This window comes from Castanea sativa, chromosome 12, assembly GCF_040712315.1.
Source record: "Castanea sativa cultivar Marrone di Chiusa Pesio chromosome 12, ASM4071231v1".
NCBI classification, from domain to species: Eukaryota; Viridiplantae; Streptophyta; class Magnoliopsida; order Fagales; family Fagaceae; genus Castanea; species Castanea sativa.
Genome location: NC_134024.1, coordinates 49,403,383 through 49,431,244, shown reverse-complemented (window position 1 = coordinate 49,431,244; position 27,862 = coordinate 49,403,383). Strand labels below are relative to the sequence as shown.

The 27,862-nt window shown below is 34.1% G+C and overlaps 1 pseudogene; it reads left to right on the top strand.

Annotated features, from left to right (window-relative positions):
• The first annotated feature begins 15,793 nt into the window (after nucleotides 1-15,793).
• Nucleotides 15,794-19,347, top strand: LOC142618666 (vinorine hydroxylase-like; annotated as a pseudogene).
• Nucleotides 19,348-27,862: the final 8,515 nt, after the last annotated feature.

Below are 27,862 nucleotides of genomic sequence, written 5' to 3'. Positions count from 1 at the left end.
AAATTTTATTTTGAAAAGGTTCATTTTACCAAAATTATTGGATTTTAACTTTTTTTGTACTATAAATTTTTACAAATCATCGTTAATAATAATAATAATAATAAAGTGAAAATACACTTTTGGTCCCTACATTTTGAATCAATTCCCATTTTGATCCAAAAATTGATTTCATTACTAATGTAGTCCCTAAAAAAAAAATCGTTTTTAAAATAGTCCCTGCCGTTAATCCAGTAACGGAAACCTCCTATGTGGCAGATGAAGTATCCTGCTTGCTGACTTGGCACTGACGTGACCATTAAAATATTATTAAAAATAATTATTGGTATTTTTAAATACCACGTCAGTATTTTAATTTTTTTAAATGATGATTCAGACTACTATGCATGATGATTCAATACTATTTTTTTTTAAATTGCCTATTTTATGTTTCTCCAATATGAATTCTTCCTTTATTTGTTCTTAAATTCGTTTTCTGGAAAAAGCAAAGCATGTTGTCTCTTAGCATTAGATGCATGTCACAAGCTATAACAGCAACATGTTTATTTTCCTAGACTTACTTTCTGTTCAGAATTGGATTAGGCCACTCACTTCCAAGTTTAGCTTATAACTCTCTCCTCCATGGACAGTTCTGCACGAAAGTCCTCAACTGCCTTGATGTTGGAGGTGAAAGTTCTGCTCTCATTGCAGCTGGTGGTTCTGATCCCATTCTTAGGATATGGGATCCTCATAAACCAGGTCTGTTAAGCTAGTGAAGTACCATTGGCTCTCACTCTCTCTCTCTAACACATGCATATTTGCATCTGACGTGAAATTATAAATTTTGAAGGAACTTCTGCTCCGGTCTTTCAGTTCTTGTCTCACACTTCTTGGATTTCGGCTTGCAAGTGGCATGACAAATCTTGGTTTCATTTAATTTCTTCATCATACGATGGGAAAGTTATGTTATGGGATTTGAGAACTGCGGTATTAAACTCTCCTTGCTTCTACTATTTATCTGTAATTCATGTGCACAGCTTATTTTTAAGAAAAAATGTTTTACTGAACAACATTTTGTCATGTTGCAGTGGCCTCTAGCTGTCATTGAGTCACACAAGGACAAGGTATACATTTTGCCTCTGTTACATCTTTGCTTTAATGCAAAGATTCTAATGTTTTCGTTAATATGGTGGTCTCTTTTGTTAATTCAGGTACTATGTGCTGACTGGTGGAAAGGTGACAGCAGTGGCGGCGCCACGTACAAGTCAGGGTGTTCCCAGGAACACCCTGACTTGAATTTTTTTTTTATATGTAATAATTAAAATTTTTTATATATGAAGATATCAGGAACACCCTCAACAAAATTAGGAACACCCTCAAATTTTTTTAAAAAAATTTATTTGTTCTACTTTCAAGCAAAAAAAAAAAAAAAAAACCCAAAAAAAAAATTGAACTAAAATCTGAAAAAAAAAAAAAAAAATTGTAACAGAGACAGAAGCAAGCCCACGGCAAGCCCATAACAAGCCCATAACAAGCCCACGGCAAGCCCACAGATTCTCAAAAAAAAAAAAAACACACGGTCACATCGCTCGCAGAGCAAACCAAACCCCAATATAGACAAAACATACCAAACCCCAAACCCCAATACAGACAGAGCAAACCAAACCCCAAACCCCAAAACAGAGCAAACCAAAGTACCAGCTCGTTCGTCGTCGCCGCAGCTCGCTTGTCGTCGCCGTAGCTCGCTCGTCTTCGTCGTCACTCATCGTGGATCGCGCCTCATCGCCTTATCGCAGATCGCGCGTTGCTCATCGTAGATCGCCCCTCATCGCCTCATGGCCCTCATCGCAGATCGTGCGTTGCTCATCGTGCCTCATCGCCTCATCGCGGATCGCGCCTTCGCCGCCTCATCGCCTCATCAGAGATTGCGCCTCATCACTCATCGCAGATCTCAGATCGGGATCGCAGAGCTGCTCCGGTCTCGGTGCTCGGTGCTCGGAGCTTGGTGCTCGGTGATTGGGATCTCAACTCTCAAGGTATTTCTCTCTCTTTTTCTCTCTCGCAGTCTGTCACTCTCTCTCTCTCTCTCTCTCTCTCTCTATATCTAAAATGAAATCTATGAAATGAATTAATGAAATAAAATGAATGAATGGGCTTTTTATTCTAACTCTCTCTCTCTTTTGAACTGTAAGTTAGTGATTGGTGGATTTATTAATATTTTGTTTTTTGCCTTTTTTCTATTTACTTTTTAAATTTGGCTTTATTTTATTCTTATCCGTTTAGTGATGGTCAATTTGTGTTGGTGTTAGTGAGATATGTGTAATGTGTATTGTAATTTGTGATTGTGAAATTTTTTAATTGGCAGTTGGCTATTATAATTGGGGCATCAGGCATGAGGCTTGTACCAATGTGCTTGTCTCTTGAGTGGGGTGGGGGTAGATGGGCACATGGGGTCGAGTTACACTGCTTTAATTATTGTGTTGCACATGAGATATGTAATGACTGGCTATTTTAGTGTAATATGTATATGAGGCTAAACAATATAATAAATTAAAGTAGTATAATTAATGACAAATAAATTAAATCAATATAGTTTATTGTTACGCTAAACAACAATAATTAAAGCAATATAATTAACTAATACATTATAAAAGACAAACAAATTAAATTATGTTAGACTAAACAACAATTAATAATTTTATAATTAATGAAACAACAATATAACAAATTATAATTTATAAAAAACAAACAAATTAATGAAACAAATAAACAACAATAATTAATAATTTTATTAATATTTCAAATAAACTTATAGTTTATTATTTATTCTTTTGCTAGAATTATGAACAAATATTTGATAAGAAAACCACACACCCAAAAATTTTTTTATGAGAAAAACTTTTAGGAACACCCTGAAAAAAATTACTGGAGCCGCCACTGGGTGACAGCGTAATTAGTGGTGGTGCTGACTCAAAGCTCTGCATTTCTTCTGGAATTTCTGTGCTGTGAGGTAAAAGCTTTTATTCATACCGCGATAATTGAATTATGGACTTACAATTGTAAAAGCCATTCTTTTCCAAGCCAGTGTATTCTGATATTGTCTGCTTTCCCCACTCTTCACACCTTCCTCTTCCAGTGTCAGTCTCATCTCCACTGTAGCGATAATCTGATGTGGTCCAGTCAGCGCAAAGTTCAGTACTTCCATTAAAAGGAAAAAAAAAAAAAAAAGAGAGGAATTTAATCAATCACCAAGAGTATGAAGCACATGGATAAACCGGAGAACATAGGGTTGCCCAGGGTTAAAGAGGCAAGCTTTATATGTTCCATATAAATTTAGATTGAATTTTGAATTTCCGCTAAGGTCGCAAAATATGATTTTTTAGACTTACCCACATTTTTGTTGTGACCACTGACCAGAGTGGTATGTAAGGTTTAGTACTGGAAAAATGGGATTCAGTTGCCTTTTGTTTAAATGGTTCGTTCCATTGGGTAGTTTCATTTGCTACCTTCCTTTGGGTACTGCATTTTAGGTACTGCTGATTATGGATGCAAATTTTTGTTGTTGCCTTCGGGTTTACATCCTGTGCCTTTTAGGAGCAAATTGTCGAGACGTTCAAATTGACAGTACTTGAGGATTTACTAATGTTGCTTTAATGTTGGGGCTTAATAATTTTTGAACTATTTGTTTACGTTTGTTGCTTAAGCTGTTAGTAACTAGAGTTTGGGAAGTTTTTCCTCCAATCAAATGGTTAAAACGTTGATGAATCAGAAGTTCACATGAAACTTAAAATAGAAAATAAAATTATTAGTTCATGGTAAATGGAAAGCTGGAACTTTACTTGGTTGACTGTTTCCTTAGAGCAACCATCAACGAGAATAACTCTCTAAAGAGAATTTTTGCTGCTTAAAATGAGTACTATCTAGAACAAATATCGATCACCTGTCTCCTCCCTCATTGAACAAAACTCTCCATTAAAATTATTATTATTATTATTATTATTGTAAGGACACAATTTGAGTCCAAACTCACAGATGGAAGGGGGTGGGCCTGAAAGGCCATTTACGATAAAATTTGTAGAGAGTGAGCTTGAAATCTAGGTTCTAGTGATGTTAGATAACAAAACTGATGGGCTTTAATCACAGTGATATACACACAAGGAACTATTTACAAGAAAGAATCCTCTCCTTGGATACCAACCGATGATGATTTCTTTTATTTCTACTCAAGATAGGATACAATTATGGATAGTGAGGTATATAATGTTTTTCCTCTGTTTCTTTTGATCTCCCTCTACTGAAGGTCCCTTCTTCCTTTTATATCCCCTCCTTCTCCTCTTCATCCTCCACGTCAGGGTTAGATTGCTGGTTTAGATACTTGTCCCATCCACCTTCCCTGAAGTCTTTGGAGACAAAAGCCAAGCTAAACTCTGATGCTCAGGTCTCACTTCCCCACTAATGCGGCCAGAATAGCAGTTGCAGAGCATTCAATGCGGGGCGGTGGTAACAACTTTATAATAGATATTCCACCGCCCTTCTTCTTATCTTCCACGTGTACCATGTTTACTTTTACCTATAGGATTTTCTAGAACATTGCCTGTGGATGTTAACCAGCCTTTTACCAACCTCGGCTTTACATAGCCGAGGACATAATCCTCCTCGGACCATCTTCTTGGACATACTTGTTCAGACATTACCTCTTTACTATTTAGTATTGCTTTGTGAGTTGACATCCATACATCCTCGGATCATTCAGAGTCCTCGGATTAGGTCTTTAGCTCAAAGAATACTCTTGGGCCACCCCACACATATTCCTGGGCCCAATGACCCTACAATTAATGTAATAGGGACATGAGAGTAAGTTTATACAAGTTACATTTTTTATCATCTTATTTTTTTTTCTCAACCAAACAAAAGAGTTTTCTATCCCTCTACTTTTTCATTCTTTCAACTAAACACACATGAGTGAAAACTAAGGTCTTGTCTGATAACCATTTTTGTTTTTTGCTTTTTTGTTTTCAGAAACTTGTTTTTAGTAATAGAAATAAAAAATAGTTTTCTTCTATTTTCAAAGTCAAAAGTTTAATGTAAAGATTTTGGTTTTATTTTTTGTCCCACCAAGATTTTAAGCTTGGACTTCACTTAAGTGCATATTTACACTTGTTTTTTCTGTGTTTTCAAGCTCCTTGGGAAACTGAAATAAAAACACACCTATTTGCTTGTTTTTAGTTTCCTTTGTAAATTTAAATGTGGAAACAGTTTTTTTTCCTATTTGTTTTCAATTACCAAACAAGTTTTCAAGTCTACAAAATAGAAAACAGTTTTTGAAAATAAAAAACTGGGAAAAAAATAGTTACCAAATTGTGGGGATAAAAAACACAAAGCTACAATAACTAGCTTTGAATTCAGATCAACACAACTATTTTCTTGAGGATGGGAGATGAAAATTCACAAGGGCAAGGTCACAAAGATAATTGGCAACAAATATAACTGAATTGAGGCTTTATATGCATAGAAACCATATTCTGGAGGTACAAATAGAGGTTTTAAAGGATAAGTAGAAGTGAAGACTCTTCTCACATTTTCTCTCTTGTTGTTCCCTTGATTTTTTCTGGTCCTGTTGCTCTCCTCCTTCTTTTATAGCCATCCTCCTCTTCTTCTAGCTGTCTTGCTCTTAGTTGGATTTAGGGGATACTTGTCACATCAACACATTTTTCTGCTATTTCTTAATTATGAAGATAGACTTTTGTAGGTGTTTCCATTGTTCAAGCTAGTCATTTAATGTAGCTGACATTAGGTAAGGAAAACCTTTAATGCGGAGTTGACTGTTACATTAAGTTTTGCACTTTCTTTGACGTGTTATGCAGGAAAGTAGGTGAATAAAGGGTGTCTTCAGCTTAGAAAATGACCGCTTCTCAGCTAGGCCATGTTTCCTCGAGAAGATGGGTTTCACAGATTGCCTTTGTTGTGGGCCCAAATGGCCTCTTCTCAACGGGAGGCCTGTTGATCCCTCATCAATTGTTACGCTAGGCCTATTCTGCGGATGGGGTTTCTTGGGACTTCCTTTTCGGGCTAAGGTATTTAGGCAGATTTAAGTCCACTACCCATACACAAACATACCCTAAATCTTTTTTATACCCTCACTATTTTCTATCACACTCACACTTTTCCATCCCAGCCAAACAAAGCCTAAAGTGTTGGCCAATCATGATGGGCGGACAATTTTCTCCATTACAATTAAAATTTGAAAACTATTATTACTTTAAGGATTTAATGTTTGAAAAAAAAAAAATCAAAATTTCAATGACTATTTAGGTAATTGATAAGGTTTTGCAGCATACATGGTTATGTGGCAGCAAAAAGAAAGCAACATGTGTCCAAAGGTCATGTGCAATGCACATATTATTAGCTAGACCCTTAGATACTTGTCAATTTCTTTTGGTTGTCACATAAACCTATATGCAGCAATTGTTGCATACAAGTATGTAGGAAAATCTTTCCTTTATTTAATAGGCAATGATGCATAATTATGGGCACAATCACAAAATGAGGTGTCTACAATCATATCACTTCACTTGTCTATCATTTAAGTCAAACATACATGAGTGACAACTAATTTTTTTTTGTCCCCTATGTCGCATCTGTCAATCAATCTGAAGGGGTAGACAATCTTCTCCATGGCAATTAATGTTTGAAAACGATCAAAATCTCTAGGATCACTTCCCTAAGAAACCACTTTATGTCACATTGTTGAGGACCACTTTTGACAAAAGGGCCTAATGGCAAAAGAAGCCCAACAATATGAAAAATATGGGGAGAGAAAATAGTAAAGTAAAGACTAGTAAGCCAGAAGGGCAGGAATATGGTCAACAGACCCACAAAACTAATAAGTGGCGAGGAAGAAGCAAATGAGCCGAGGAAGCCCAAGCAATGAAAGTAGTAAATTCATGGGAATAGTAAGAGGTAGAAAAGAAATAAATGGGCTGGGGAAGCCCAAGAAATGAATTAATAAATTCATAGGGTTGACATAAAGGCCAATAAGCCCGAAACGTAGTATGGATGTGGTAATTAGGCTGGAAAGCCCAAAAGATTCAGCAAAAACCCATGGGAGAGAAAGAGGAAAAAAATGGGCCAAGGTAGCCCAATGAATGAAATGGGCCGAGAAGCCTAAGAGATGGAATGGGCTGGCCCAACAAGAATGTTGGCCAGTAAAACCTAAAAGAAGAAAGAATGTAAGAAATGGATTGGCAGGAGCCTCAGCTTGTAAGCCCAGAGGTATCAACAAAGTAGAAGGATAAGTAATATCATAGCAGGAGCAGTACAGTTGCATGGCAGGAGCACCAGCTAGCCCACGGACACGGGAAATAAGGGGAAATGGGCCAGGTTGGAGGGAGAGAGAGCCCGCACCAAAGCAATGCCAAGTCCAAAGAGAAGATGGAATGTATAGAACAAGAACCCCAAGGCCCATGTATCTTTCATGCCGCAAGAGTTAAACAGATGCCAGAACGTACAACAAAATCAGACAAACGTGGAGGTAATAGCAAATGCATGAAGGCCAGAAAAGTAATGGATTCAGATAGAAGTGGAGCATGCACACAGGTCTGTACCCAGCCAATACAGGAGAGGTGAGCCACGGGTCAAAGGTATGAAAGGGTGTGGTCTAGCGGTGGGAAGAAGAGGGGAGCCTATTTTAGAGTTCCTACTTTTATTCTTTTGGGGAGATATGTTTTGCTGGGATGACATCTTCCCCAAAAGAAGTAAACCTGAGCTGGAATCACTAGATGCATGTTATAGAAGTAGGTAAGGGAGAGGTTTAATCCTTATCCGGATGAGAGTATTAAGAGAGATGAGAGACAAAACAAAAACCATTTTTGTTTGCGAATGAGGCGTGGTGTAGCCTACACAGTGTAATGGTAGTGGCTACGTAGCTAGCAGGCCAGTGGGCAGTCTTGGAAGGATGCCCACAATGAGCTAAAAGCGGTTAAAGGGTAAAAATGATAAATCTTGTCATGGTAGGTAGTATAAAAGGCCATAGGCATGAATAATGAAAGAAGAGAGGAGGGAGGCACAATGACAAACAAAAAAGAGAGGTAGAAAGAAAGAAAAGAAAGCAAAGTAAACAAAGAAATAAAAGAAAAAGAAAAGATGCAGAAATCCCAAAAGAAATTAAGAAACATGAGTGCTAGAAATAGAGGCATGTATCGATAGGCTACCCATTTCTCTCATTCTCAATAGACCCACTCTTTGATAAGCTAAGAATTCAAGCTTAAACCATCTAGGTCCTTTTTCCAAAGTGTGTAATCTTTACAGTAGGAACTCCCTTTGAGGTTACCCACATTGGAGATTGGCTCCTTTTTGGGCTTGTGTTTGCTGAAGAGCTAAACCTATTTCTTTGGCAGACGAATCCTTTCTTTTTAGTTGATAAATGATTAACTCGTTATCTTATTGCTAAACTTTTTGTCGTGATCTTGTTATTCATAATTGAATTGCTCTATTCTCTCTTGCTGTGTTATTCACGTATTATTGTTATTAGTAGAAATGTTTTCATTATCTTGCCGCATCGTGCTTCCTACTGTAATATCTGTAACAGTTGTTCTTGCCCTAAGCACGCGGTACATTCAAGGCTCCTGCTAAGGCATTTCTATATGGGGATACCCAACTTGCGCACAAGCTGGCTTAAGGTGCGTTTCAGTTAGGCCAGTCCTAACTCTTCCACCTCAGAATCAAGGGTCGTGGCACACCAGGAGAAATCAAGCCCAAAACAAAAAAAAGACCCACCACACACATCATTATATTTTATATCAAATTTTTGATCAATTTATAGAATATAGAGCTAATAAAACTAATTTTTTTAATAAAAAATCTGACATAAAATACAATAATGTGATTTAAGGGCACATTCCCGTGCCCATTAACGTTAACATTTCCCTTAGGTAGTGTGATGCCATTTTGCAACCACCAATCACCCAGATCATATCTTGAGGGGTGGAAAATTCCACACTTTTCCACGTTTCAAATATTCCACACTTTCCCATCCTTAAATAGATAAAGTGTCTGTTTGGCAAACTTAATTTTTGCTAACTTATTTTACTATTCAACTTATTTTTGTTACTATTTATGGGTCCCATTGCACTTTTTGGTATTATTTATGGGTCCTATTATATTATTTCAACTAACATTTACCTTTATCTACAATACTTTTAATAAAAAGTTTTCAGTAAAAAGTTTTTAGTTTCAGCAAAATAAGTGGATCTCAAACTGACCTAAAAGAATAAAGTGTTGGTGACATATTAATCTTGAGGGGGCGGAAAATTTTCACCATGCTATAAAACTCGTCAATACTTTTACGAATTTAGGATCTGTTTGGATATCGTTTATTTTACTGAAAACTGAAAATACTGTAGCAAAATAATTTTAAAACGTGAACAATAATTGTGGATCCCAGTTTTAAAACACTGTTGTGACTCTTCATTTGTTGGCTGAACAATAGTAGTGAGTCCCAGTTTTAAAATGCAAAACACGTTAAACGTGAGTTCCAGTTTTAAAACGTAAAACACGTTAAACGTGAGTCTCAGTTTTAAAATGCAAATCATGTTAAAGGTGCTAGGCAAACGCACGCTTAATGATTGAAAACAATAAAAGATATCTGGTAGAAACTGTAGAATTAGACTGAGATTTGGTAGAAACCGTAGAATTAGACTTTGGCTTCGAAAAAAAGGGTCTTCAACAGGATAGGATGACGCTAGAGTAGTTAGACGCTGAGATCTGTTTGGATATCGCTTATTTTGCTGAAAATTGAAAATATTGTAGCAAAATAATTTTAAAACGTGAACAATAACCGTGGATCCCAATTTTAAAACACTGTTGTGACTCTTCATTTGTTGGTTGAATAGTAGTCGTGAGTCCCAATTTTAAAATGCAAAACACGTTAAACGTGAGTCCCAGTTTTAAAACACAAAACACATTAAACGTGAGTTCCAGTTTTAAAATGCAAAACACGTTAAACGTGAGTCTCAGTTTTAAAATGCAAATCACGTTAAAGGTGCTAGGCAAACGCACGCTTAATGATTGATAACAATAAAAGAGATCTGGTAGAAACCGTAGAATTATACTGAGATTTGGTAGAAACTGTAGAATTAGACTTTGGCTTCGAAAAAAAGGGTCTTTAATAGGATAGGATGACGCTAGAGTAGTTAGACGCTAGGATGACGCTGAGATCTGTTTGGATATCGCTTATTTTGTTGAAAACTGAAAACACTATAGCAAAATAATTTTAAAACGTGAACAATAATCGTGGATCCCAATTTTAAAACACTGTTGTGACTCTTCATTTGTTGGCTGAACAGTAGTCGTGAATCCCAATTTTAAAATGCAAAACATGTTAAACGTGAGTCCCAGTTTTAAAACGCAAAACACATTAAACGTGAGTTCCAGTTTTAAAATGTAAAACACGTTAAACGTGAGTCTAAGTTTTAAAACGCAAATCATGTTAAAGGTGCTAGGCAAATGCACGTTTAATGATTGAAAACGATAAAAGAGATCTGGTAGAAACTGTAGAATTACACTGAGATCTGGTAGAAACTGTAGAATTAGACTTTGGCTTCGAAAAAAAAGGGTCGTTAACAGGATAGGATGGCGCTAGAGTAGTTAGACGGCCAAATCAAGATAATTCACAGCCGCCTAAACAAGGTCCTCACTTTTTTTTATTTATAGTTTCATCATTCTTTTTTTTTGTCTTCTATATATAGATTCGATCAGACCTGATATTTGATATACTTTTCTTAAAAAAAAACAAAACTTTAGAAGTGAGTTACTATTATTAACTAGAAAAAAAAAAAGTCTGTATTCACCATGTTCTAAAACTCTCCGGACTTTGGCTTTGAAAAAGGGTCCTGAAAAGAATACGGCGGCGCTAGATATTTGACATGATCAGCAAAATTTTCCCCAAGTATTTTCCCTAAGTATTTGCAGCAAGAGAATACACGAGACAGCCAAAATTTGCCCTAAGTATTTTCAGAAAGTTGAGTTAAAAGAAGGTGAATGGGGAGGAGAGGGCTCTGTCACGTGCTGGTATTTTATCATTGGTAGTATAAGTGGATAACTAAAATTTTTAATTTGTTGTTCATCTTCGATATCGTGTATCTTTGGATTCTTCAACGTTTTATATGTCAGGGCTGCATGAAAAGCTTTTACGTTGTGGAAGATACAATATTCTCCGCTTCTACACATTTTTAGCTAATTATGGGTCTGTTTGGTATATATATTTAACACATGTTTTCAGTTTTTAAACAACATTATACATATTTTCACACATTTTATTACCTACACGTATTTTCAAAAAATGCAAATAACGTTACTAGAACAACATATTTTATAAATATATAGTTTTAAAAAGGTGTAAAATAAGTAGGTTCTAGCTAGCTCAACTGGTAAAGTCTCTGATGGTTGAATAAGAGATCTGTGATTTAATTCCCGCCTACACCAAAAATTGATTGGTGTCTTGGTTTGATGATAGCTCATTATCATATATAATTTGAACACATTCTAATGTATAAAGAGCTATCATCGAGAGCGGATGCCATAGGTTGAAACTCTCTCTCTCAAAAAATAAAAATAAAAAAAATAAAAAGGTGTAAACTAATACCATATATAATTTGAACACATTCTAATGTATAATTTAAACCGTATAATTGTAATTGTTTTTAATTGTACCCGACTACCCATGCATATGCACGAGATTACACACTAATTATTTTTAATAGAAAAAAAAAATTATAGTTCTATTGAAACAATTTATACGTATAAAAGAATTTGAATATTCAAGATTTTTTTTCCAAATTTTTTATTTTTATTTTGAGTAATGCTACAGAAACAAACTATTTTAAAATACTTTTACAATTTGCTGATATGACAAATTCTTACTAATTCTAATATGGGCCCATCACTAACATTACATTTTTACATGCAATAACTATTTGGAAAATACTAAAGCCACATCAGCAATTTATAAAAATGTTGTAAAATAGTTTGTGTATGTAGTATTACTCTTTTATTTTTAAGTAAAAGTGCATCTGGATCTTGAAAGGATGGGTTTCACTTTTTTTTTCCTCCAAAAAAGTGAATTCTGATGTACAGAGAAGTGGATTTCAAAATTTTTATTTTTACTTTTATAAAAAAATTTCTTCCAAAGGAAATATGGATGTCCATTTTTTGTATTTTTTTTTCTATTATCCAATCTCTTTTTTCTCTCTACTAACACCACCATCATCATCATTATTATTTATTTATTAGCTTTATTAATAATAGGAATAATAATAAATATTTTTTTTGAGAGAGTTTCAACCTATAACGACTGCTTCTGATGATAGCTATTTATCATCAGACCAAGACACTATTAGATTTTTGGTGTAGGAGAGAATTGAACTCCAGATCTCTCTTATTCAATAATCAAAGACTTTATCAATTGAGCTAATTGAAACCTACAAAATAATAAATATCTTATTGTTATTGTTATTGCTGTTATTATTATTGTTGTTGTTAGTACTTAGTAGTATTATTAGTGTTAGTATATTAGAAGCAGTTAGAACTTAGAACTATAATAATAATTAGTAATCTTATTTTTATTTAAGTATAATCATTATCATAATTAGTGCAACTACTACAACAATTACTCCAAACTACTATTTACATTTTCATTATCATAGTAAATAATAAACCCTATGAATTTAGTAATATTGTAATTTTTATGTTTTTGTTGTTGTTATAATCATCCCTATTATTATTTTTCGATACATCGATTGTTGAGGTTGGGAGAATTTGAACGATAGATATTTCTTTATTATTTAATTAATATTATTAGTACTACTACTACATCAACAACAACAACTGCTACTACTACAATCACTCGAAACCACTATATATATTTTCATTATCATAATAAATAATAAACCCTAAGAACTTAATAATTTGTTCAATTCTTATGTTGTGTTGTTGTTATTGGTATTATTAATACTTTTGTTGATGTTATTATCATCACCATCTCCAATATTTAAGTACCACCGTCAACTCTCAGTGTTAATACAATGCTTAATTTCTTTATATATTTATGAAAAACTGCCAATTGTCTCGCCAATTTTCATACTTATATTATATCTCAAATAAAATATATTCATTCCTTTTGATAAATTTAATTTTTTAGAAATTGGTTAAGGCAAAAAAAAGAAAAAAAAAAGAAAAGAAAAAAGAAGTAATGCGGTTAACACAGTTTTTATGTTTTTCAAAACAAATTTCATCATTGCTAAGTTGTAGGTACATGCATGAGTGTCATATGCCTCCATTATATACGGTTGATCACTTTAATAATTGTGAAATTTATTGTAAAAAAAATTGAGTTCGTACCATTATTGAAAAAAAAAAAATGTTATGTTAACCAATGTCATTTTGTATCATCAAGATGGTTTCGACAGGTACCACTTGCAATGAGAAATAGTAAAAACTAAAAGAAATATAACTTTTAAACTAAAAGTTACTCAACTCCTAGAACCAATAGATTACATTAAAAAAAATTGAACTTGAATTGGGACCCAAAAGAAAATACTCCTCTCTCTCTCAAAAAGTCTATTTTTCAACTAGTCACTTTAATACACGCACTTCTCAAAAAACTAATAGTGTAGCTCTTGCCAACAAGTTTCATCAAACCATTTTTTTTTTCTCTCTTTTAACCTTAAACTTATTATCAAAGGTCATATTTAAGATAAATAAATTTATTTTATGTTTTGCATAATATGCTTTATATACAATTGTTGTTAAAAGTCTATTCTTAATTTTATTTTAAGTGAATTTGCCTATTACTTATAAAGGATTTTCTTTTTAAGTTTTTTTTATTAGCAAAAAACAATATATAACACAAAATGAAGTGAAAATCACACAAATAAACCCTATATATATATATATATATATATATATATATATATATATATAACTTAAAGTTATCACCTTAAAACTAAAATTCTATCAAGGTGGTTTGAAATGAGAAAAATTATATATAATAGGGATTTGCTTTCGTATTCAAAATAATTAGAATATATATGCACATCCTTCAATACCAAGTTTATTTAATTAAGGTTAACCAAATTCATTAGAACAAAAATTAAAAATAGCCCAAGCCCAAAAACTGAAAATTTTTATTGATAATCCAACAAATCCGAAGAACTTCATCAAACATAACCACAATTGAATCTGAGAAAAGGACAAGAACTACAAGGAAGTCAATACCGTACCGGAGGCTATACCGATTTGGCCAGCGGTACGATATATTAATTTCGAATACCGATTAATACTGGTATACCGTTTCGGGTTTACCGCTATTTTATATATTTAATATATATATATATATATTTTTCAGCTGAGAATCCAAATATTAATACTAAAAATAATAGTCAAAATAATAATATAAATATATAAATAAATTTCTTTTGAGGCAATGACATATCAATGACATCATGTTACTGACAAATAGTACTCAATAGCCATGACAAATGGTACTAAAATTTGATATTGAAAGTAACTTTCACGTGGGCTTGGCAGAAGACAAAAAACAAAGAGGAAAAATAAAAAAAATATTAGAAAAGTTAATATAAAAGTGACTAGAAGACAGAAAGCATCTGGGTGAGAGAGCCAAGAAAAAAGAAAATGAAGAAGAAGTAGAAGAAGAAGAAGAAGCAAAGAGGAGGAGCTCGCCAAAACCTGAGCTAACTGGCAACATGAAGGCAAAATGGAGGTGGCAACATCAACGTGAGCAACAGTAAGTTACTGTGGGAGGAGAGAGAGTAATTTTTAGTTTTTATATTTAAATCTAATTTTGTAATTTTGGTTTTTTTTCGGTTCGGTACATATTTTTTGATTGGAATCCGATATTTTCTCCGGAATAAACGAAACAACCCGGTATGTCCGGTATTCAAACTGGTACGAAACAAAGGTGTTTCTGTACCGGCAGAAGTGGCGGAACAGAAAATACCGTCCGTATCGGCCGGTACGGTACGGTATCAACTCCCTTGACAAGAAGTCGCAAAGGTTAAAGAGCAAATGATAATGAGTCTAAAAACAAACCTGAATAGACCATGGGAATGCCTTTTGTCTCAGAGAAAGTGCGGTTTCCTTGGAGATTTTCCTTAGCCCTTTGCTCACCCATGTACATATACACTTATGTTATAGTTCATTGTAACACATATTATTATACTATATTCTTATAAAATAAAGATGTAATTTTTAATTGTTTCTTTTGTAGATGTAGGTTAACAATGCTAAATTACATAACTCTCGTATTCTCGGTGTTCTTATTCTATGTTTCCCTTGTTGCATCCACTCTAGCACACACAAGATGGTATAACATATCGCAATGCTAATATATTTATCATAATTAAATAAAAGAGAACCCAAGTCAAGAAACTCAAAACCATGGTACATTTGAGAGGCAGTGCAAGCCTACAACTATGACTTTCAGCAAAAAAATAAATTGTACAACTTTGACAAATACAAATGTTCTGTACCATAACAGTTGAGAGGCAGTGCAAGTCTACAACTACAGCTTTCAGCAAAAAAATAAATTTTACAACTTTGACGAATACAAATCTCCTAACCATAACAGTAGAGAGGCAGTGTAAGTCTACAACTATGACTCAACAAAAAAAAAAGAAAAAAAAAGTGTCTACAACTATGACGTACTAATCAGCCCGTGATTTTTTCTCACCGTTATAAAATACTACCAAGTTGTGGGTGGAAAGTTCATAGTATTCTCCATTCCCTCAAGTTTGAGGACATCATGGAAATTACTTCCCATCTACTTGCATTTGCAGGGTTTTTTTCTATTGGCTCTATTGTACAATCAATGGAGGGTGAGAATTGGAAGTCACAAAATTAAGGGTATGTTGGCTCCAGAGCCATCAGGTGCCTTGCCAATCATAGGTCACCTTCATAAACTACGTGGCCAAAACCCAATTGCACGAACCTTAGGTGCTATGGCTGATAAAGTTGGTCCCATCTTCATGATCAGACTTGGCATGAAACCTGCACTTGTGATTAGCAATCATGAGGCAGTCAAGGAGTGCTTCACTACAAATGACAAGACTTTTGCTGCACGTCCAATGTCTAGCCAAGGAAAGCACCTTGGCTACAACTATGCACTATTTGGTTTTTCCAGTTATGGAAAATATTGGCTCAAGATGCGAAAGCTAATCAAGCTAGAACTCCTCTCTAGTCGTCGGCTTGAAACACTAAAGAATGTGCAAGTATTCGAGGTGGAAACTGTGATTAAAGATTTGTACACTCTGTGCAAAAGCAACGAAGGCAACCAAGCCAACGTGGTGATTAGTGAGTGGGTTGAGCGCCTGACCTTTAATATTATTACTAGAATGATAGCAGGGAAGAGATACTTTGATAGCTTTAGTCATGGAAGATGATGGAGAGGCACAAGCCGCACAACGTGTATGGAAAAATACTAAAGCCTTCATGTACGCAGCTGGGGTCCCTATCATTTCGGATCTGATTCCATTTCTAGGATGTTTTGATTTGCTGGGCCAAGTAAAATCTATGAAGCGTATTGCAAGGGAATTGGACTCTGTAGCAGGAAGTTGGATTGAAGAACATAGTATGAGAAGGCTGAGGGGTAGTGAACCAACCGACAAGCTGGACTTCATCGATGTCATGTTATCCGAAATTGAGGATGATGCATACGGCCATAAGCGTGAAACCATTATAAAGGCAACAGCAATGGTAAGTTTTTGTCATTTATCGCACAACTTAATTAATCAACCATGTTTTTATTTTGTTTTGTGATTTCAGTTGGCTTAATTTAATTTAATTTTTTTTTTGAGAAACACACACACACACATGCATAGGGAAAGGGGTTGAGTTGGCTTAATTGGTAAATTCTTTTATGTTTTCAAATATAATAAGAGATATAGGCAGGGACGGAGCTACTCTTTGACCAGGGGGGCCATGGCCCCCCCTGGATTTTGAGAAATTTTTTTCTATAGGTATATTTAATTTTCAATTAGCCCCCCCAAAAAAAAAAACTTGGTCATCATTGGTCTCTTTTTGCTTATTATCAGTTCACTCTTGGCATTTTGGATCCAAATAAATTTATGGTTGGCCGTTTTGTGAACCACTGCACATGCTGCAGCTTGCATTTCATCTCTGTTTAAAACAGAGGAGAAAAAAATATGAAGGATCTGAGTATGACTAAAATAATCAAGAGGCACAATGAGAGAAAGGAAGGTGGGAACAATATGAAAAACATGATTTAACAAAAACATAAAAAAGAGAAGTCGAAAAAAAAAAAAGATGAAGAAGAAGATTATTAGGGTCCGTTTGGATACAGTTGAAAACTGAAAATACTGTAGAAAATAAATTTTAAATGTGTGAATAGTACCGTGGGACCCATTTTTAATTTTTTTTGAATAAAGTGGTAGTGGGTCCGGTGAATAGTACATGAACAGTGCGTGAACAGTAAAAAGCTGACAGACGGGACATCACTTCTCAGTAAAAAAAAACTAAAAACGCGGACGCCAAGACGCAACTGCTATCCAAACATTACCTTGGTGTTAGTTTGGATACAAACGTGTTTGTGTTTGTGCTGGCGGTTGTGTTTTTTGTGTGGGTCCCGTGCACTATTCACGGGACTTGCAAGTACGGTTTTCAGTAAAAAAAATTTTAAATTGGGTCCCACAGCACTGCACATTTAAAATATATTTTGTTACAATATTTTCAATTTTTAGTAATAAGCGGTATCTAAACAGACCCTTAGAAGGCACAGTGATGAAGAAGAGCAAGCAAATATCAAAAAAGTGAGTAACACTTGTGTAAAGACCAAATGTGAGGTAAACAATAAAAACAAGAATGGGTGGGATTGGGAATAGAGAAAGTGATTTATTTGTAGTTTACAAAATACCCTGTATGTTTGTTTATTTACAAAAATACCATATTTGCTTTATTTTTAATAGCAATCTAATCATTTTATTTGATTTTTGTAAAACAATATATTAAATTCATTATAAATTATACTTTTTCTTTTTTTTTTTTAGTTTAAGGATGGGTTTGGATTGCGCTAAAAATGAAAAAAATGCGCGTTTGCGCTTTTTCTGTGGGTCTCGTATACTGTTCACGGGATTCACAAGTACGAATTTCAGCAAATTTTTCTTTAAAACTGGTTTTCATGACACTATTCACACATTTAAAATTATTTTGCTAAAGTATTTTCAGTTTTTAGTTTTCAGCAATAAGCAGTATCCATACGAATCCTAATAATGGCGTGTGTTGTGTGGGTGTGTGTGTTAATATTTATATTTGGTGTTAATTGTGAAACAGTGTATCAGTACACACTAATACCAAAATATTTCATTCCAATAGTAAATTTGAGATAGAATTCAAAATCTTGATCTCAATTCAAAAAATTGTTGATATTTCAATTCCATAAAATGTTAATACCTTAGTTTCCAAAAATTCTTTAGCAAAACTAAAAAAAAGTTGATTAATAAATGAGTTTTATTCAATACTCCAGCCCCCTTCATTCAAATTCCTGACTCTGTCCTTAGATATAGGTTGAACGCTCTCTACAAAGAATATAATACTCTATAAAGAAACATTACTTTCTAATTTGGGAAAAATTTGTTACACACTGTGTAATAACTAATAACTAGTGCAGTTCTAATTAAGTGTGGCCTCAATTTCATGTTGTAGAGTCTCATCTTGGGCGGCTTTGAGACTTCATCTCTAAACTTGACATGGCTCCTGTCCATATTATTGAATAACAAGCACGCTTTGAAGCAAGCTCAGGAAGAGCTCGATCTCAAGGTTGGTAGAGACAGGTGGGTGGATGACCATGATATCAAAGATCTAGTTTACATCCAAGCCATAGTGAAGGAAACGTTGCGCTTGTACCCACCAAGCCCCTTATCAGTTCCACATGAGGCCACGGAGGATTGTCATGTTTGTGGCTATTACGTCCCAAAGGGTACTCGTTTGCTTGTTAATGTGTGGAAGTTGCACCGAGATCCAAGAATTTGGGAGGACCCAAAAAAGTTTTTACCAGAGAGGTTCCTCACAAGCCATGCAAGTATAGATGCTTCGGGTCAACATTTTGAGTTCATACCATTTGGGTCTGGGAGACGATTCTGCCCGGGTTACACAATTGCATTGCAAGTATCTTACCTGTCAGTAGCTCGCTTGCTTCAGGGATTTGAGTTCACAACACCATCAAATATGCTGGTAGACATGACGGAAGGGTTGGGCATTACCTTACCTAAGGCAACTCCCCTTGAAGCTCTTCTCACTCCACGCCTTGCTTCCAGACTCTATCAATCCCATGCAGAAATATAAACCATGCTTTCCAAAAGTATCTGTTTTCAATAAGCTAGCATATGCAAGGAGCTTTATAGTTCAATAATGTTGTTTGTCTCCTTTATATGGAGAACTCAATTCAATCTCCGTTTGATTGAATGTAATAATAATTATAAAAGAAAAATCAGCTTGCAAGCTATTTTGACTTCATGCCCTATGGATGGATATGAGCCCCTAATATGGTCACATTTGACAACTGTAAGTTGAAGGATCATGATCGGTTGGATGGCATCGTTGTTAAAGGTGAGGATGGACCTATTGGTTTCAATGTCTTTTAACAAGGATTTTAATAAGAGGCACCCTTTAGGAACTTTTTTATGGGAAAAAGAAAAAAAAAATTAAATTGTCTTTTAACTTTTTCAATTTTCCATAAAAAATTTCTTGAAATGGTTTATTAATAGATGTCCTTAATGAAAATTATGATGGAAAATAATTCTCCCATTTACGTAAGATCAGCATAATAAACCAAACATGGCAAAAAGATTATAAAATAAACCAAATATGACAAAAAGATTTTTAAAAAATATGAAAAATAAACACAATTAATTAACCTAAACATAGTTGCGGTGGGCATTTTTGCGATTTTTGGGCAGGGCTGCCTTCTGCTGCATTGAGGCTTAAGTATTCTGGGTAGGAGAGTCAAGATCGGTCAAATTGCAACTCACCTTGGTCTGGCTTGTGCACAAACTATGCCTCTTTTTTGTTGAAACTTTGATCACATGCTCATGGTAGGTGTAGCTGTTACAAAGGAGTTGTGGAAGACAGATACAATGGGACAATAATAAAGGCAACACACTTGTTGTTAGACAAAATCAAACTATTGCAAAAGAGTTATATCGGATAAATATAATAAATCAATAATAAAAGAGATGTGCTTAATGCTAGGCAAGACAAATAAAGGATCCTTAAGGAAAAGAACACAAAAAGAAGATTCGTATCATAAGTAAAATTGCAAAGACAAGAAAAGAAATAATAAGGATAATTAATGAAATCAAAGAAGAAAAAGGTTAGTATGCCATGTTCAATCATGTTACAAGACTAAGACCAAGGAGGGAACCATTTCCTTAATGTGGATAACCTCATCCTTGACAGATGGTAGGCTTTTAGAGTGAGAGAAGAAATTAACCTATTGGTGCATGCCTGTCATTCTACACTCTCTATTTCTCTTCTGATTCTTTTTTTTCCTTTTTCTATGTTCTGTTAATTTGATTCTTTTCCCACTTTTTTCTTTCTTTTTTAATGCTTACTCGTGCAGTGTTATGGTAATGGTGGTGCTATAATTCTCTCCTAGTAATTGCTTTTGTTGTGATGATGATATTGTGCACGGCGAGGGCCTTTTATATACTTCTTACCATGACTGGTTTTTACTATTTAACCCTTTAACTACTTTTGTCTGGATTTGGGTGTCCTTCCCGACTACTCACTGGTTTGTCAGCTGCCAAACCACCACCATTTACCTGTATTGGCTGTGCCACTCCCCATTACTAGACAAAAAAGACTATTTTGTTTGGTTGTTCACCGTGGCATTCTTATCCACCATAGTGTCGGTATTCTCTCTTGCTATCCCTCATGGCATGCACTTAGTAGTTTCAACTCATCCTTGCTACTTTTGGGTGGTATGTCATCCCAGCAGGACATCTCCTCCAAAAGAATTTGAGCGGGAACCCCAAAATAGGCTTTCCCTTCTCCCCATTGCCAAACCATACCATCTCTTACCTCTAACCCATGACCCACCACTCCTATATTGGTTGGGTACAGGTTGGTAGTGCCTAGGCCTTGTGTGTGCTCCACTTCCGTGTACGTCCAAAGCTTGTCCGTTGTTTGCCATGTTCTGGAGGTTCATTTGTGCATTCTGCCGCTCATCCTTGACCTCTTATGATGTGAATTGTTTTTCTGATTTTCCATTCTTCATTGGCTTGCTCCTTTCAAGGGCTGGGCCCTTCTTGATTGTGGGCTTTTCTCCCTTTAGCCCATTCTTTGCTCCTTTCGTAATCTTGTTACCATTCCTGCCATGTCATTCTGCTATTCTCGCTGTGGTGTTATTTGTCTTGTGCTTGCTGGGCCTCTTTTGGGTCTGCTGCATGCTCTTCTCTCAGTTGGTTACAATGACCCAGTATGGTCATCGGATTTATACTCATGCTACTTTGGGCTTTCTTGACCTATTATATTGCTTGTGAGCTCCTTTGGCCCATTTCTTTTTCCTTGGGCAACTTCGGCCCATTTTCCAATTCTGTATTCCCATGGGCTTTTACTAACTCTTTTGGGCTTACTTTGCCTAATTACCATATCCTTCATTCTTGGGGCTCATGAGCTTTCCATCAACCCTTTACTTTCTTACTTTATTACTTCGGATCTGCTGTGACCCATTCTTATTTTTCTACATCACATAATACCCATGAGTTTACTACTTCTCTCTCTGGGCTCCTTTAGGCCCATTTGCTTTTCTCAAGGCCCATTTATTTACCTTTATGGGCTTATGATCCATTATTCCTGCTATTCAGGCATAATAGTTCTTCTCTCAATCCACTAACTCTTTTCTGCCCATATTGTTGGGCTTCTTCCTGCTATTGGGCTTCTCTAAAATGAGCATCAACAATAATCAAACAGAATCAAATATCATGTGAAAAATAACTAAATAAATAAAAATAAGAATTTTTCCCTAATTTGGGTTTGGGGTGTGTATGCATACTCAATTATGCGTACACATGGTTGAACCATGCACACACATACTCGATGGATGCGTACGCATCCTTTAGCACGAATCCGAAAAATTACATTTTTAGAGATTAATCAAACAAAGGTATAACATTTGAGATCAACCCTAAACACTAAACTAACATGAAGCAAATAAAACAAATATCAACATAAACAAATAATTTAGGAACAAAATCAAAGAATTAAACTAAACTACATTAACTAAATAAACATGTTTAAATTTATATAAAACTGAAATAACAAACCAAGAACAATAAGAACAGATTATAAACAACCTAAAATTAGATTAGAACATATAAAAAAGATCATAACATCAATCAAACATGATAAGAACATTTATGATAACATCAAACAAAGGACCATGTGAATCCTATATAGCAAAGTGAGAAATCATGGAAAAGAGACTCACCTTGCTTAAGAATCACAAATTTGAGATAGTTTAACTGACCCCTCTATGCCTACATTACAAATATTAGATTGAGAGAACAAAAATTATTAAAGAACATAACAATGGTTAGTAATCATAACTCAAGAACAAAAGATTTTGAAAATGTTTTAGAAAAAAATTTGAAAAACAAACTTTCTACCTAGGAACTTACTAAAGAGAGCTTTTTTATTTGTAAAAAACGTGCAAAGGTATTGTGTTAGGGTTTTGGAAAGAGAAAATAGGGTTTTAGAGAAGATGGAGACCAAAAAATCACTCTCTCTAACTAGGATTTTGATTAAAGACATAAGACGAATATTTATAAGTTAAAATTAAGGTTTTTGGGGATTTTAATGGTCTTTGGATGTTCCCAATGGTCTAGGGGCTAGACCACATCAAAGAATGATGCTTTGGGCCCTTAAAAATGAAGTTCCACTGCTTAGAAAATTGGCCTGCATATTTATCTTTCGAGGGTGCCCATGCACCCTTGATTCTTGCGTACACATGCCCTAATTCTCAACAGTTTTGATGGCCTGATTTCAAATGGTCATAACTTACTCAATATATATCCAAATTAGGAAAATTTTGTGTTCAAATTGAAGCCTAGGATTCTACTTTCCAATGAAAAAATATCACTCAAAAATTCTTTGTGGATCAAAAGTTATGGTCAAAATAGTAAGCGAATGTCATTTTTTAGAATTGTTTTCAACGCGATTTGAGCACTTCTAAGTTGTGAGTTGTGAATTATGATTACTACCAAACTATTGTGAACTCTCTAAATACCTTTGGTTGACATATGTCAAGCTCATCATTAGGGTCAGGGACCAAAATTTATTAATGGGTACATAATGAGGTGTCTACACCCCCTTAACAATATTATTGATTCTTTTAAGAGTTGTGCTAAAGTCACAAAATTTTCTTCAATAATTTTACAAAACTTCTGACGTAGTAAATTCTTATTGGTTCACATTTAGGCCCATCACTGACATCGCTTTTTTACTTAGTAATAACCGCTCATCACAATAAAAATTTGTAAAAATTTTTGTAACTTTAGCATTTTCTTCCATTTAAAAGCTATAAAAAAAAATTATAGATCTAAAATCTAATACAAAATATTCATTAAAAAAAATTAGCCCAATAGCAAAAATTACCAATAGTAAAGTTGAAAACAATTAAGCTTAATTAACCAATTTTACCAAAAACGAACTACCCAGCCCGTTTTAAAATTAAAAAAAATTTGTGTCCTTACCTAGAAGGAGATGCACACATAAAAAACACAAATAAATAATAAATAAATAATGAAAATCCCTTTAGCAGTTAAGTAGCAAAACTGGATGCCGGAGCCATTGCTTGCAATTTTATTTATTTATTAAATCACTAAAATCCTTAAACCCTTCAATTACTGTTAAAGACATGGTTCTCTCTCTCTCTCTCTCTCTCCCCCCCCCCTAAGTTTATCATTTCAATCATAATATCTTTGCATCAAGTCTCTTCTCTTGTTATTCCATTTCTAATTCTTTTGTTATTCCATTGTTTTCCAAGAACATATTGGTAAGTCTAAATCAGTTTAATTAGGATGTTGGGTGCAAATTGCAAACTGACCTACTATTATATACATACAATCCTACACAAAACTTTTTCAGGGTTACGTTGGGCAGTATCAATATTACAACTGACCATACTTTTGTCACATTTAACTATTCTTTTATTTTATTTTACTCACATTTGATGGTTCTATCGTCATATTAAACAGTTCCAATATTACATATAATTGTATTTTTGTCATATACGATGGTTTCCTTATTTTTTTGTTTACTCTCATTTGATAGTCTCATTGTCACATTTAGTATTACAAACATCACATATGATATGACCGTACCCAACCTAACCCAATCCACCCAAATAATAGACGAATATATAACAAAAATACCTCCCAAAACCTAAAAAATGATTGAAATACCCTCGAAACTTATAAAATGACTAAAATACCCTTGAAACACTCTAAAATTACCAGAATGCCTTTAGAAGCTAAAAAAATTATATAAATACCCTTAGAACCTAAAAAAATGACGAATGACCTGAAAACCTAAAAAATGACTGAAGTGACCTTGAAACCTAAAAAATAACTAAAGTACCCTTATAACCTAAAAAAAGATTATAATGCCTCTGAAACCTAAAAAATTATTAAAATACCTTCAAAACCTTAAATAAAATTGTATATCTTAGTTTTGTATTATAAATATTTTTAATCCCCCCCCCCCCCCCCCCAATCTGCATTTTTTCTAATTTTTTTGTTATTCCATTTGTTTCCCAAGAACATATTGGAAAGTCCAAATCAGTTTGACCAAGGTGTTGGGTGCAAGTTAGTAAATAACCAAAACACCCCTCAAAAACATTTAAAAGGAGTAAAATATCCCTAAAAGCTTGAAATAACCCAAACACCCATAATGACAGTGATGATGATGATTACAAAAATCCCAAGCTTTTCTTGGCCTTGATTTTGATTGGGCTAAGCTTGATGCTAACGGTGATGGTTGGGAGAACATGTACGTTTAGGCCCATTGACCTAGAACATGTACGTGCTTCTATAAGTTGGGATAATTTCAAATTCAATTAAGTTAGCCCAACACTTTAATAATATTTTGTAAAGTCCAAGTTGAAACGATGGTTTCCTTTTTTATAATAAATATATGTCAAATGAAATTACTAAAATAGTTAGCTTTAAATGAAACTTTAATATAAAAAATTTCAATTAATTAAAAAAATCTTCTAGTCAAAACTGTGTTAATAAAAAATTTAAAAGATCTAATAAAAGTTTGTGGGGAAAGATTTGTGCCTTTTTATGTCATCTAATGATTGGTATTTTCCAAATAAAAGAAGACCACTTGGCTGAAGCTTTTGCGATTGTTGATTTGTGCATTTGGAACAATCAAAATACAAAACACCATGACAAGGTTATGACAACCTGCAAAATTTATAGTAGAGCAGTGCAATTGATGCAAGAGTACCAATCTGTGATTCAGGATATTCATGTTTTAGCCAAAAAGGCGAACATCGCAATTGCTAACAAAACATTCAGAAACTGTATATAATCGGAGAGAAAGAGAAAGAATGGCCTTTTTGGTGGACTTGATGCTCACATATAAACATCTGCATTGTTCCTTATAAAATGGTGTGTGTGTATATATATATATATATAAACAGAAAAAGTAAGAGTTTATGTCAATAATATCTTTATACTACATGTAAACCGTATGTGAATATGTTTGTCTAGATCAACACCATAAAGCCTAAAGATAGCAGCTTCAGTCTCACGACTAAGAGATTTCCTTGTACTGGTCAAGTCTCACTATTAGCAACATCTAATTAAGCTTCTACATGAAAAAGAATAAAATTCCCTTAGCAATATATCATTCCTTGAAACACCAACAAAGATATACATTTGCATAGGCTGTAATGTGTTCATTATAAGTTCACTACAAGTTTTTGAAGCTATTATCTCACTGAGGAAAGCCAAAGGAACCTCGGAATTTTCGTCAGCCAAAGCAATCCATAAAAGATCAATGTTCTAAGTTACCATATACTTGACATGCATTAGATTTTTATTTCAAGCAAATTTTAAAAATTAAATTTTTTTTACTGCGTTCTGACATTTAACAACAAGAAGGAAATAAAATTCAAAACTTGGTATTTACCTCAATTTTTGCTAATATTTTAAATATTTGAGTTCAACATTGAGTACAAAATATTATATCTTGATACTATCAATTGTTGAACAACCCCAATTAAATAATAAGACATGAAAGAGCTAAAGCTATCAATGTTTCGAATAATCAATTTCTGATTAACAGTACTCAACATCCTTAGACGGTTAGACCACACTATCTTTTCTCTTAACAGAATTTCTTAAACACAAAGATAACTTAATTCTCTCTTCTTTTTAATCTATTGTTGTCAGACTTCTACTCTAGTGTACTATTTGCATCTCCCTAGTAAGGGGAAAAAAAGGAACTTAGTGAAAACAGCCAAATCTATGAAATAAAAACATAATCAGAATATGTCAGACCAGAGAATCCAATGAGGACATAAGCCCAACACATATAGAAGTAGTATCTCCAAAATTTAGACATTACATGATAAAATAAAATGTTTTAGCTATTTCCTCAGTAGTATAACTGAATATCAATAATCAAGTCATATTTTGACAACTTTGAACTTTAATGTTGGAACCCAAAAATCTTGGCGTTGCTTCTAAAGTTTACAGACTCATAGACTAATCATAAAAAATGGTCAGATCATTCAAACCCTCAACAACTACACCAAGTCAACATTTTTACATTCAAACAGATATTCCTAGAAGTCCTTCAATGTCAAAGTTTTATACAAGAGGTAAAGTTAATTATGTTAGAAAGCATGCCAAAAATAAAAATAATGTTCTCCATTACATTAATGTCCAATTCTGACAAATAGTTGCAGAACTCTTCCACCACTATAAAATGCACAAATGAACATTTTAAATCACATTATGTGCCAAATTGCGAATACCAAATTTTCTAAACAATTGAAAATAAAAATAATTGAATTTAGTAGCTAAAATGATGCCGGCGACATTATCAACCATAACATAAAAGTCAAAAGCAATGAACATAAGTTATCACAACTGATTCCTGCGAATGTAATCAAAGAAGCTAATTTCCAATTCTCTTTTGCACTGCATGTGCCCTTAGGACTTGTAAGCACTTCCAACAAAACCAGTAAAGCAATAGTGTACCTAAAGCCTAGTTTATCATCATACACATAAGACCATCTGCACTTTCACCAAATTCACAAAGTTTTATATTCAAAGTACCACTAAACAAATACAGTCCCTAAAGCATTCAGAGTAAATTTCACAAATTAGAGAGATGTCACGTAATCATTGAAAGGCTAATTTTTTTATTGATACAGTTGTAAAGAAACTATTTCTTGTGGAAAGCTGTAGAACATTCTTTTTTTTTTTTGCAAAGACGATAGAGCTGTAGAACATTCTTAAATGTTGAACTCTGATTATAATTTCATTCATTATTTTGTTTGTTTGCCTTTTTGTTCTTTGATTTAGGTAGATTTTGCCCTTTTTACCAATCTTTTCATAAATAGGTTTTGAGTTTAAGATGTTACCCTCCAATTATTGTGGAAAGTAATTTTTGTTATCATTATGTTTTAGGGCGGAGGCTGTGTCTACACTTGTAGGCCATCATTCTGTTAGATTATGGGATGCCAAGACTGGCAAAAATTTGTCGGACATAGTAAGTGCAATTATCCTTCAGTTGTCTCTGTCTATCTGTTTCTGTTTGTTTAACAGTTTTAGACAATTAC